This window comes from Schistocerca piceifrons, chromosome 2 (assembly GCF_021461385.2).
Source record: "Schistocerca piceifrons isolate TAMUIC-IGC-003096 chromosome 2, iqSchPice1.1, whole genome shotgun sequence".
NCBI lineage: Eukaryota > Metazoa > Arthropoda > Insecta > Orthoptera > Acrididae > Schistocerca > Schistocerca piceifrons.
Genome location: NC_060139.1, coordinates 650,532,689 through 650,547,392, shown reverse-complemented (window position 1 = coordinate 650,547,392; position 14,704 = coordinate 650,532,689). Strand labels below are relative to the sequence as shown.

The following is a 14,704-nucleotide window of genomic DNA, read 5'->3' as shown; positions in this document are numbered from 1 at the left end:
AAATCTTTCTGCCCTACTGTTCAGTCTATACATCGAAGAAGGAAAGACAGGAATAAAAATAAGGCTCAAGAGTGGAATTAAAACTCAAGGTGAAAGGATATCAGTGATAAGACTCGGTGATGAACATTATTATCTTCAGTGAATGCGAGGAAGAATTACAGGATCCGTTTACCTTGGAAGCAAAATGACCCATGGTGGACGAACCAAAGAGGACATAAAAAACAGGCTGGCACAGGCATAGAGGGCAGTCCTGGCCAAGAGGAGCCTACTGGTTTCAAATATAGGCATTAATTTTAGGAAGAAATTTCTCGTAATGTGCGTTTGGAGCACAGAATTGTACGGTAGTGAATCACAAGCAGTGGGAGAACGGGGGAAGAAGAGAATCGAAGCGTTTGAGATGAGGTGCTACAGAAGAATGTTGAAAATCGAGTGGACTGATACGGAATGAAGAGGTTCTGCACAGAATCGGCGAGGAAAGGAATACACGGAAAACAATGAGAAGAAGAAGGCAACGATATCCAAGGATGCCGACTTTCCAAAATTTCTGTGGGTGCATGACAGTGGCGGAATGTAGTTTTTTTTTTTTTTTTTTTTTTTTTTTTTACGTTGGAAATGCCGTGTGGCTAGGGCCTTCCGTCGGGTAGACTGTTCGCCTCGTGCAAGTCTTTCGAGTTGACACCACTGCGGCGACTTACGTGGCGATGGGGATGAAATGATGATGATAAGGACAACACAACACTCAGTGCCTGAGCGGAGAAAATCTCCCACCCAGCCGGGAATCGAACCCGGGCCATTAGGTATGACATTCCGTCGCGCTGACCACTCAGCTACCAGGGGCGGACACAAGTACGTTGAGACCGCCCTAGCTCAGTCTGTAACACAGCTGATTTAAAAGCAACAGAAGTGAGATCAAAATCGGATTCAAATGTGCTTGGACGAAGCCACAGACGCAGTGGCGCAAGGTACGCGATACGGGGCCAACCTCAAAAGTAAAAATCCTGGCGCTTTAACATAAAATGTATGACCTATCATTAACTAACGTAACTTTCATTACAGCAGGTAGAAAAAGAAATTTAATGGAGCGTGTTGTAAAATCCCATGTAATATAAGTAGAGAGATCATCGCTTACTATATTCAAAGTATTAAACAAAAATTATTAATACCTATAAATGTTATTAAAAATTAAATACATTGTAGTGAATCACAGTCAGTATCAATAAGCATAGGCCTGTACTTCTTATCTGTTGTTTAATTGATTTGTACTTATAATACCTCACTGCACTCACCTTGACATCTAGTGAACTAGACCATGCGGTGTATTTCTGTGTGATGGAAGTTATTGATTATTTCACTGGCACCAGTAGATCACTTTGGATGTTAAGGAGACTGGGTTGACTAACTCTGTCTTTGGTCACAAAATTTCACAGATAGTTCTTTATAAGAAGGAGCTTCAAACATAAGCTTCAGCCGAAGAAATAGCAACAGGAATAATCAAAAATGGGTAAAATTTTGTGCATTAATCTGGAACGCTACAGCTACAGTTGAAGTCATTGTTACTAATAATTTGTTAATCTAGTGAGGCTACTCATATCTATCAATTGAAGACATAAAGTCTGAAAATGGGTCCATGATCATATTTTGGCTCTTTATTTTGCGGGTCGTCTTGATCACACAAACTTTTGCACTTGGCTATTATCAGTTTCGGATACTGCCATCTTCAGATCATAAAATAATCTTATGTAGTATCAAAGTCAAACTAAGCATGTAGGTACATAGTAAGGACACTTACTATGTACCCACATGTTTCGCTTGAAATTAGAATTATATTAATACTTCAGCTGCTAACGGGCGTTGATATATATCAACGAGGACAGGTGAAAATGTGTGCCCCGACCGGGACTCGAACTCGGGATCTCCTGCTTACATGCCAGACGCCCTATCCATACTTTTCTTTTTTTTTCATTTTGTTCGTTGTTGATCGCTGTGTCTGGTCGCCGTGGACGTCACATGACATCCACTCAAGTTCGTTTGTTGATCCTTCCGCTCAGTTTTTTATTACAAAGGCCAACCAGCTCTCTGGCCGAACACGCTGAGGTACCGTGCCGGCAGAATTTTACAGTTGAGGTGAGTTTTGAACTCATGACCCTCTATGCAACCATCTAGTATCATAACCACTACACCACGGGGACTGTATCCATCTGAGCCACCAAGGGCACAGAGGATAGCGCGACTGCAGGGACTACCTCGCGCACGCCTCCCGCGAAACCCTCAATCTCACCTTGTACGTCCAAACACTACATTCGTAGTGCCCCAGCCCAACCCATCCATTACTCGTGGAAGACATTCTTACCAAGTCCCGTAAGAGTTTGGGGAACATGTGTGCATCCGCACAGAAGAAGGAGGTCATGACCGGTATTGCCAGAACTATACAGGGTGGTCCATTGATCGTGACCGGGCCGAATATCTCACGAAATAAGCGTCAAACGAAAAAACTACAAAGAACGAAACTTGGCTAGCTTGAAGGGAGAAACCAGATGGCGCTATGGTTGGCCCGCTAGATGGCGCTGCCATAGGTGAAACGGATATCAACTGCGTTTTTTAAAATAGGAACCCCCATTTTTTGTTACATATTCGTGTAGTACGTAAAGAAATATGAATTTTTTAGCTGGACCCCTTTTTTCGCTTTGTGATAGATGGCGCTGTAATAGTCACAAACATATGGCTCACAATTTTAGACGAACAGTTGGTAACAGGTAGGTCTTTTAAATTAAAATATAGAACGTAGGTAAGTTTGAACATCTTATTTCGGTTGTTCCAAAGTGATACATGTACCTTTGTGAACTTATCATTTCTGAGAACGCATGCTGTTACAGCGGGATTACCTGTAAATGCCACATTAATGCAATAAATGCTCAAAATGATGTCCGTCAACCTCAATGCATTTGGCAATACGTGTGACGACATTCCTCTCAACAGCGAGTAGTTCGCCTTCTGTAATGTTCTCACATGCATTGACAATGCGCTGACCTTCAGGTGCTAACGGGCGTTGATATATATCAACGGGGACAGGTGAAAATGTGTGCCCCGACCGGGACTCGAACGCGGGATCTCCTGCTTACAGGGCAGACGCTCTATCCAGCTGAGCCACCGAGGGCACAGAGGACAGCTCCACTGCAGGGACTATTTCGCGCACGACTCCCGCGAGACCCACATTCTCACCTTCTATGTCCACACACTACATTCGTAGTGTCCCAAGGAGACTCAAGAAACATGACAGTTTCTTCCACGTATACCTCGCGAGATGAGCATGATGGAAAAAATCAGAGCTATGAGGTCATGCGGGGAATTACCGACGTGCGTTCTTCACATACACCATCTGCGAACGGAACAGGAGAGAGAGGCAGCGTTAATGGTATGAGGAATACCCCCAGCCATACTAAAGGCGGACCTCATCCAAATACACATGTAGGGTCTGTTCTGTATTTAGCGCTGTTCCTTGGCCACTTGAGAACATTTTAGTTCCGCCGAAGTCGATCCCGTTTCATACCATTGCGGTGCCGCAATGGGATTCATGATCTATGTTGCGATTGTCGCGTATCTGGTATATGGTTTATTTTTGTCGTAAACACATCTTGCAATAGTGCAACTTCCGTTGTCCTATGGCGTAAGAAGTCCGCGAAGTCTTGAATTTTTAGTGATGTGCTCATTTTCTTTATTTTCACCGTGACAACTTTACAGGCTATATTTGCCTGCCTGCTCATTTAATTTATCAGTCGGTACTGTAGTATGTTTCCATGTGGACATCTTTCTGGCTGTTGTCTCTCCGGTCCTGTGACAAGTTGGAGCTGTGTTTCTTTTTTTTCTTTGCGGTTTTGTCTATCATTTTCGTCGTTCGTGTCTGTTCGTCGTCTGTGTTTTGTCGCTTTCTCGGTTTTTCACTGCTTCCCCTGTTCGACGACTTTGCGGTGACGTCGTTGTTCTGGTTCAGATTTGACACCTTTCTCAGGTGGTACGTTTCTCCTTTATCCAGTGCTCACACGTCCGCGGCACGGTCGGGACAGCGGGATGCGTCGCGTCGATTTGCATGCTTTCCGCGGCCTGTTGCTGCTCCAGTTCCTCCTGCACCTGTTGCGGCGTGCGCGCGGTCATCAGCTGACCTTGCTGCTCCGCCTCGCCCGAGCTTCCGTGGCTAATGTGCCTTTTTTCTGCGTTTCGTGCCGGCTGGCCCCTATCAGGGACCGGTTCACCCTCGGCCCAGGGAGAGGGAGAGGGCCTCGCGGCCGCCGCCGCTGGGCTACCGTTGCTCACGTTTTCCTGCGGCTGTGTCCGCTCTGGCGCTTCCGCGTCCCTAATCGAGGGAAATTCGGTGACGAGATTCTGTGCTCTCCCAGAGTACGTATCTTCTCTGAGCAGCTGTACTAGTTTCTTTCGGGGGCATTCGTTTCTCATGTGTCGAGTAGCGTGACAGGTGGGGCAGGTCTGCCGCTGTCCAGTAGACAAGACGAGACCCCTGTGCCCGAAAACGTTAATGAAAGACGGGATATGTTTTCTAAGGTCGATTTTAACAGTTCGGACGCCCACCTGTAATCCGCAAGCACTCTCCCGTTTTTCTCCGGTGAGTCCAAAAACATTCCCATAAAGCCTACAGCTCTTTATGATTTCTTCGTGTGGTACTTCGAAAGGTAAATTGTAGATTCTGACATTCCGGATATCGTATCCAGAAGGGAACCCGGGCCCGCTGCATGGGGGCAAACAGGTTAACAATCAGCTAAGCAGGTGGACACCAGTACTTGAAAAGGGAGTGAGACGGAACTACGGGCCTTCCGCTGTGTTACTGAAATGTGCACTGAGCACGCAGTAAAGGAAAGGAAGACGAGATTTAGAAAAAGAATTACAGTTCACGCAGATGAAAAACTTTATCGTTTCCAAGTAACATTTCTAATCCTGGCAGAGGCAACAAAGGACTTCGAAGAGTAGTTAAACGGAAAGGACGATGTCTTGAAAAGAGGTTAAGCTAAAGCAAGGGTAATGAGGTGTATTCGAAGAGAGAATTACATTAGAAAATGAGACATTGAAAGTAGTAGACGTATTTTGCTATTTGGACAGTAAAATAACTAACGATTGCCGAAGCAGGTAGAATATACCATGCATACTGCCAATGGCGAGAAAAAAGTTTTTCTAACTGAGATTTATTTATTAACATCAAATATGAATTTAAGAGCTAGAAGTTCTTTTCTGAAGAGATTTGTCTCAAATGTAAAGAAGTGAAACATGGACGATGAACAGTTCAAACAGTAAGAGAATGGAAGCTTTTCAGATGAGGTATTACAGAAGAGTGCTGAAGATCAGACCGGAAGATCGATAACTAATGACGAAGCAGTGAATCGAATGGAACGGAAAGCAAAGTTTACAGCAGAACACGAATGATACCATTCTAGAAATTTCTTAGATGTCACAATTCTTAACAATAGGAAAACAACTTTTACATCTACGGTAAGCCAACCTATACTGATAACCACATTACACAAATCGTCACACCATCCAAATATACACAAGTATGCTGTTTTTAGATCCTCGTTGAACAGGCAGTGCCGGCCTGAGTGGCCGAGCGGTTCTAGGCGCTTCAGTCTGGAACCGCGCGACCGCTACGGTCGCAGGTTCGAATCCTGCCTCGGGCATGGATGTGTGTAATGTCCTTAGGTTAGTTAGGTTTAAGTAGTTCTAAGTTCTAGCGGACTGAGGACCTCAGATCTCAAGTCCCATAGTGCTCAGAGCCATTTGAACCATTTGAACAGACAGTACTACTAAAGGCCGTAAGCACCAACACAAGGAATTGACCCCATCAAAACAAACGCATTGAAATACGGGTACAAAGCAAAATCAGTTGATACAATGTCCTACAAAATAGAACAAAATACAATCCAATATCAGATGCCGTTCTCCTGCTCTGGAACAAGCTACCCTGCACCCCGCGCACAGTTAAATGTCGTGTTGCTTTTAAGAAGAAATTGAATCAGTTCCTTTTGTCACCCTCATAATGGTTCCCCAAAAATTAATCGCTAATGGCCAGTTTTGCCAAAAAATAAACCAAACCCTTTCATCTTCTTCCATTAACGCTTCTTACTGTTTTTATTTCGCAGTCAGCCACGTCACTTCCTTTTGCCATATCTTCAGAGTATTGTGTTTTATCACATTCGTGTTTCTCTCTCTCTTCCACCGCCTTGTCTCATTTTCATTGTAGCTGCCCTCATACTTTTTAACTACCTCCCCTTAACTTACCTGTGTTGTTGTACTCAAGAACAAAAGTAAGCAGTGCTTATTTATTTCTGTTTCCACACTGTAGTATTTACTTTATGTTTTCTAATAATATATGCTAGATATAACTTATATCTTTGGTAATGAGTATAATGCAAAAAAGTTAGAATGGAGTATAATGCAAAAAAATTAGAATGCCAGTTTAGATACAACAGAATGGCTGACAGACGTAATGTCGACAAGTTAAAACCATACACAAAAATGAGTTTAAGCATGTGCGTGTGTGTGTGTGTGTGTGTGTGTGTGTGTGTGTGTGTATGTGCATGTTCCATATCTCCTACCGCATCATGCATGACATTTAAATTTATTACTTCTTTGCTACTAATTCTATTCGCAACACATTTTGCAGACAGTATCCACATACACCGGTGACTGCACCTACAAAATTATATCATTGTATGCCGCATAGATACTGATATCTCTGGGTATCTGAGACTACACGGAAGTTCTGCAATCGTTGGCCATCTGTTGCCCACCTGCGTGACGCCTTTGTTAGAAACATAAGATCATAGGAAGCAGAATTTTTTAACATATGCTACTTTCGAACGTTATGAATTACCGCTAAGAAAACGAACTATTGACACAGAGTCAACACGGATTAAGAAAATATTGTTCTTGTGAAACACAATTAGCTCTTTATTCACAAGAAGTGCTATCGAAAGGGGATTCAAATTGATCCCGTATTTAAAAATTTCCAGAAGGCCTTGTAGCGTTGCTCTTGGGGGGCGAAGAGGAAAAGAATTGTTATTTTATATTTTTTTTTGAAAAATGTGGAAAAAGTCAATATTTCCATGGGCCACTTCGCAACAGAATTAGGGATTGATTACACTATTATAATAACATACGTTGAGCATTAAATACCTTATTATTTCTGTGCATTTTTATAGTCGCGATGTAGTCATACCCGGAACAACACCAAGGGACCAGAAGATTTATAGACTTTAAAAGAAATGCAACACTACACAATTAAAAAAAAAGAATTGATTCAGAAATAATAGGGAAACCATAATGTTCCTTCTGCCTCATGCTGCGTTCGGCCCATCAGCGTGATCGTAATTTCTGGTGATGAACTAACACAAGATAATTATCATTAAAGTAAATGAGGAGACGGAAATTATCTAAGCACACTTATCTTTAACACACGTTTTCTAATGCTACATATCTTTTCATATTAAATTACTATAGATGACCATTGTGGTTAAATACTTTATACATAACAGTCAAAATGTCCTCTTGATGCTGTCTGTTCGTAATCAGTTACAAGAAACTAGATGTTTTCTGATTGGGAAAATAACAATTAGCATATTTACTGAATATTTTCACATAAAATATAAAATACCGATGCGGAACGCAGCAAGTCCGCGTCCACCTTTCATGGAATACAAACAGTAAAAGGTGAGGCGCCCAATGCCTCATTTGTCTTGAAACAACAGAATTCTTTTTTGCATCATTAATCGATACATGTACATAGAGATTTACAGGCACCGCGCAAGAACGGCAAAGATAAAGAACAATAGATTCTGTCGCTGCTATGCGATGGTTCATTTCTTTTACTTTACAATTGTTCGATAACTTTAGGCCATCAGGCGTTTACTATTGAGCGTATATTAATGTTTGTGAGGCGAAAATTACTAATATTACAGCATTTAACACCGTTCCTCACAAGTGATTTCTAGTCACATTGGGTGCCTATGGGATATCGTCTTAGTTGTGTGACTGGATTCGCCACTTCCCGTCTGAAAGGTAACTGACGAGAAGTCATCGACTAAAACAGATGTGATTTCTGTCGTTTCAAAAGGAAGTGTTATAGGTCCTCTGCTGCTTCTACTCTGTACAAACAATTTAGGAGACATTCTGGGCAGACCTCTTAGATTGTTTGCAGATGAAGTTGTCGCTTATCTTCTAGTAAAGTCATCATAATATCAAAACTATTTGCAAAATGATTTACACAAGATAGCTATATGAGTAGAAGGACAAGGTTCGCGTCAAGACACGCTGCATTGTTGCCAAATTTATTCAAGATGGCGGTGATGACGTCATGCAAGATGGCGGCATGTAGACTTGGCAACATCGCATGAAGTCATTCAAGATGGCGGATTTTGGCGGGAGAATAGTCCAATTGTGCTACATCCACTAACCTAACCTCGAGAAAAAATGGCGGGAATTTTGAATTTTGGCGGAGAAATAGTCCAGTTGTGCTATGTCCACTAACCTAAGCCTCCAGAAGAAAAAATGGCGGTAAGTTTCAATTCCAACAGGATAATGCATGCAAAAAAACCTTACTGTTCTTTATTATTATTGATTATCATTTATTAACATTCATTATTATTTATTATTATATATTATCATTTATTATTATTTATTATTATTGTCCTGCGTCCACTAGAAATTCCCTCCAAATTCAAATTCCAACACGATAATGGCTGCAAAACCTTACTTTTGTTTATTATTATTCATTATTATTTATTAACATTCATTATCATTCATTGTCATTTAGTATCGTTCATTATCATTTATTATCATTCATTATCATTTATTATTATAGGCCTCCCTCCACTAGAAAATTGCGCCAAACTCAAATTCCAACACGATATTCTCTCGAAAACTGTACTTATATTTATTATTATCATTTATTATTTATTCAAGATGTCCGATTTTCTCGGTGAGAAAGCCATTAAAATTGTCTGCCTCGGAGCTGAATCACACAATGGTCGACCGTTCGCTGCCACACTTCTGGCGCCACGTCCAAACCTGTCGATGCCAACGCTCACCGTCCACCACGTGTCCCTGTGCGAGCGAGAACACAGTGCTACACTGTTGGCGGAAAACTTTGCTCGACAGTGGAATCCGCCATTACTGTATAACAGCACGTTTGGACCGCACTAGAACGCCTGCTAATTGACTCGCTCTCGCGCGCGCGTAATAACTGTGCAATAGCTGCTCTGCCGCCCCGCTTACGTCATACACCCTCCATACACGCGACGGACATAGCCTTCTGTAAATACCTGGAAAATGACTCTTTATTTCAGACATTACGGTCATGCAGGTGTATTCCAACTGACTTCTCCATGCTCACACAGCGAAACTCCAGAGCGCAGCTGACGTACGCGCGGCCGGCTGCGCCCGCTCCATCGGCAGCTCCCTGGCCGGCTGACGTCAAGCGACCACCGCACAGCCCCACGGCCAGCGCGCCAGGTAGGTGGCGGTGAGCGGCGCCTATAAGGGTCCCGCCACAAACGGTCAGCCGCGCTAGCCTCAGAGTCCGACTACGTAAACATCTTTCCACGCCCGCGAGCACTTAACGCTGGACAGGATGGAACCTGTCGACCGCGTGCCGGACAAAGGATACGTTTGGCGCCAGAGTTTGACCGACAGTGGAATTCCACCACGACCGTATAACAGCGCGTTTGCGACATATCTTTTTGAAACTTTTACTTCTCATAGGTTTCGATATGTAAGGCTGACATAAGGCAGTTTCTGAAATCCAGTAGTGCACTACACTTGGCAACACAACCACACCCATCAAGATATTCATTCCAATCCAGACCTGTAACTCTTCTACAGATAAATTTGTACAGTTATTTGTCTACTCACTCACATTCTGACCAGATTGCTGTTATTGCGCAAAAACAGCTCAGACTGCGCTGTGCTGCTCGGGGAAGTAAGGAAGGGCTGCACTCTATTATTTGGAGCCCTTTTATTTAGAATACTGGAAAAAAAATCTACCTTCAGCAACTTGTCCTTCTCTAGAATAAATGAGTAAACGTTTGAATCGTTCCTGGTTGCAGCTCTGTCTCAATCGATCATCTCGTACATCCTCTGTTATGATTTAACACAGATGTGAGTAAATTTAGGCGTGAATGATTCTCTGTCCTCCTGAAAAGCATCAAATACAGTATTCAACTCGCGTGTATCACTGCTACCTCAGTAGACATACACTATAATACGAACTCAACGAGAAAAAATTGACTGCCTTCCTTATTCGGCTCGCTTCGAAGTCATCGTTTTCTTGCATTCCTCTTGTTGCCGCATACTTGACTCCATGTACAAATTCCCCACTGCGAACCAGAAGATAAGCAAGTACGTTCTCATTTTCACCGCATTTCGGTGTATATTAGGTTAGTTTATATCTATGCGCTAATCAGTTTTCGCATTTCTTTCGATTTTATGTCAGATCCATCCATGCGACCGCGACGTAAGTTATCGTTCTGTGTTCTAAAATTGTCTCTAAATGTAACCAAGGCGTATCCAGTCACCTCCACATTCGGAGAGCGCTTGCTCTGTTTTCTGTATCTCTTTGCACATGCACGCCTCGCGGAAGGCTCCCAGGACCGGCGGTAGAGTAGTGTTAACGTTCGAATGAGGATCCTCCACGAGTTATATGGAGAGCGCTGTTCAGATGCGGATCCACAATACGCCGCGCACGGGGTAGTGTTTGAAGGTGGATCCGCCTCGCGCAAGGTAGGAAGATGTATTTGAATGCAGATCTACAGTATCCAATACCCGAGTTAGCGTTCGAGTGTGGATCTCCTGCGTACTATATATCCGGAGCTGTGTCTGAGAGGCGGATCCACCATATGCAGCATCCGTGATAGGGTTCGCGAGTGGACCAAGCAAGCGTTACGTCCGGACAAGTATTCTATGCTCGAAGTTTGGTCCACCAGCCGATGGGACTGGGTCCTGGGGGCCGTCTGCGAGGCGTGCATGTGCAAAGAGACACAGAAAACAGAGCAAGCGCTCTCCAAATGTGGGGGTGACTGAATACGCCTTGGTTACATTTAGAGACAATTTTAGAACACAGAACGATAACTTACGTCGCGGTCGCATGGATGGATCTGACATAAAATCGAAAGAAATGCGAAAACTGATTAGCGCATAGATTTAAACTAACCTAATATACACCGAAATGCGGTGAAAATGAGAACGTACTTGCTTAACTTCTGGTTCGCAGTGGGGAATTTGTACTTGGAGTCAAGTATGCGGCAACAAGAGGAATGCAGGAAAACGATGACTTCGAAGCGAGCCGCATAAGGAAGGCAGTCAATTTTTTCTCGTTGAGTTCGTATTGTCGTGTATGTCTACTGAGGTAGCAGTGATAAACGCTAGTTGAATACTGTATTTGATGCTTTTCAGGACAGAGAATCATTCACGTCTAAACTTACTCACATCTGTGTTAAATCATAACAGAGGGTGTATGGGATGATCGATTGAGACAGAGCTGCAACCAGGTACGATGCAAACGTTGACTCATTTATTCTAGAGAAGGACAAGTTGCTGAAGGTAGATTTTTTTCCCAGTATTCTATTTGGATGCTTTAGTCACGTGATATAGCCAGCGTTCTAGTCGTATGCGGCTACGTGTTCGGTATGTGGTTTAAAGCGCTGTCTATTTGCGATTGTTAACGGTGAACCCGGCGGTCATCAGAGGACTTGCATCTCATGTGTGATGAAGGTTGACACATTGCTCTAAATGCACTTTGATTTACGCGATACCCACCCTGTCGCATGCTTGGTGTAAAATCGAGACTTCAGCGTCATAACTAAGTTATCTGTGGGTATTTGTGAGGGGCTGTAATCATTGTGTACACACTTACCCGACAGACGGGTGTTTACAGAGTCGGTGACGGGATGACTTTTAATTTTCACATGTTGGACGCTGCTGTTATACGTATCTGTTTGCTTGTAGGATGTACCGGGTGTAATAACTAACATTTTTCATATAGACCTGATGGAGTAATAGCATTATTTCTGACTCGTGATCTGGTGTGATTATTGGGTACTAGACGTGTCCGCAGGGCTATCTTGGGCTCGTATTATAGAAAGGAAAAGTTTTACGATTGGGGTAGAGATAGCTCAGCGTAAGGTGACCGGGGAGAGGGATTTATGTGTGACAGGACGGAAAAGTAAGCGATCTAAGGTTATTGCCCGTTCTAATCTTAGGAGAGTGTGTGTGTTTATGTTCTCTCTCTCTCTCTCTCTCTCTCTCTCTCTCTCCCTCTCCTATCGGAACCTTCGATGCACCGATCATGGACTCTAGAACAATACTTTACAAATGATAGATTGGATGATTTGCTTAAAAAACTATCGAACTACGTTGTGTATAAATATCGCTCCGTTCTTGTTCTTCTCAACTGTGTGCTATTAAATTAAGGCACTTTGAGATCTGTTACTATAGATCGATATGGTGTGCTAAGCTCCAAGACTTGGTTACATTTCGAGAAATATGGTGCACTTGGATGGGTTAGGACTAGGAAAGCTCTATTCAGTCAAGAGAGGTGGAGTGCAGCTGTATTCGTATGCTCGGTTGAGGAATAATGGGATAGCGATGTTGCGGGGCAGGTAGGTCAATGCCAAGATGAGGATGGTCTTTTAACGTAAGAGGACTAGATAGCTCTGTGACCGCCATACGCAGAGAGATTGATCGAGTACTATGCGCGAGGTCTTAGAAATACGAGTATGTATAGCGTTGTCTGGTACAATTTGATCGTCTTCATGTGTTCGAGAATTAAGTGTGAATGGACGTGCTGAGCAGTCATCTATGAGTGGCCGCAATGATACTCGCAAAGGAGAGGATGTATGGCTTAGCTATGATACTGAAATTAAGAAAACAAGCTGTCACATGATTGGCCAGTGTTGGACTTACTGTAAAATTTTTCACGATATCAGCTGTGATGGATAATATTACAGTAGATAGGTGGTGTCTTATCCATCGCATCTGTGCATTGGGTACAACAGAATGCTTGAGTTGGGGGACAGATTTTGGTTGATGGACCGCAACTTCCAGGGTTGCTAGCACCGAAAATGGCGATCCTGTACTTGTGTGCAAGAATGACCAATCACTAGAAATTGAATGCAGAGCTATAAAATATTCGGTCACTGCGACATATGAGTTTAAATGTAGAGGTGGTCAATCACTTTCGAAGGAAGTGGCTACAACGCCATCAGGTTCTTCTATTTTCCTTGTGTTGTGGGTGTCCTTTATTTAAAATCATTCAATGTTATGCTATCAACTGTAAGAATATGATTTGTAAGGTCCAAGGTATAGTTTCCTGTGAGAGACCGTGCATCAGTCTGTGTTAATGTCTGTTTAGAATCAGACAATGACTTTGAAGTCGTGGCAGAAAGACGAAATGCTCGGCAGTGTGCAAAAAATGGTTCAAATGGCTCTGAGCACTATGGGACTCAACTTCTGAGGTCATTAGTCCCCTATAACTTAGAACTAGTTAAACCTAACTAACCTAAGGACATCACAAACATCCATGCCCGAGGCAGGAGTCGAACCTGCGACCGTAGCGGTCTTGCGGTTCCAGACTGCAGCGCCTTTAACCGCACGGCCACTTCGGCCGGCGGCAGTGTGCAAAAGCGTGTTAGCAAACACTGAACAAGGGCCAGAGGCAGCTTCTCATTCGCTTAGAGTATGAGTGATCAAACTTTAAAGGTGTCTCTGTAGTGTGTGTTTATGTAATATGATCTTGTTCATATGGGCATTTGTAGTTTGAGGTGTTGGATTTGGTGAGCTGTTAGGAATTCTTGGATGGTTGCACTCTGAGTTATTCGGGGGGAGTAGTGTGAATTCCGTTTGTCCGCGCTGGAGGTGGATACCATTGGTGCCTTCGTGACTTTTTCACTGTTTGATGATAGAGGATAAAGATGATAGGGTATTGAGGATCTGTTGTACTTGTACCTAGTTTGAGGCGTACAACATTGCGCGCATTTCCGGCGAATGGTCAAAACAAGGTCCTGTTGTAGTAAATGAGATCGTTCTGTTTATAGACAGGCTGCAGAAGGTAACAGATATGTCTTTCTCCGACTTAAATTGCAGAGATCAGATGGGTGAAGATAAATGCATACTCATCTATGCTTAGAAAGGGAGAATGCTTTTTTATTATTAAGTGAGTTTTGGCAGGAGTGAATATGGTTTTATATATGCGAGTGGAAATTTACAGCGAAGGTTGAATGACGTCGGGTTCGCTGGCTGGGGAGACACTGTTTACATGTCCTGTTGGAGATGCAAGGGGGAGATAGAGATCTGCGCTATTCAGGAATCCATTTGTGCACTGTATGTCGTTAGACAATAGCTGGAGAACAGGTATAGGGAGAGCCCACTTCAGCAATATGGTCCTGGGGCTGAGTGGACGGCTGTTTAGATGAACAGCTATGTGGCTTTGATGTGCCGCCGGCGGCGCTCGGACACTCACTTTGTAAGGCGCTATGGGATTAGTTTGTGCATTTAGTACTTGTTCCAGTGGTTACTGGATTAAGAACTGTTATATTGAAGGGCATGTCCTCAGCGAGACCGCTGTGTAATTGAGTAAGTATGTTTAGGTATTTGAAGATATGTTTCGCGAATGGTGATGTTAGGTTGATGGCGCAGTTTAGCTACCACTGTA

At 43.2% G+C, this 14,704-nt stretch overlaps 1 non-coding gene across 1 annotated transcript; it reads right to left on the bottom strand.

Annotated features, from left to right (window-relative positions):
* Positions 1 to 3,080: 3,080 nt before the first annotated feature.
* Positions 3,081 to 3,155, bottom strand: Trnat-ugu. The gene has a single exon. It is a non-coding gene; the product is annotated as a tRNA-Thr (tRNA).
* Positions 3,156 to 14,704: the final 11,549 nt, after the last annotated feature.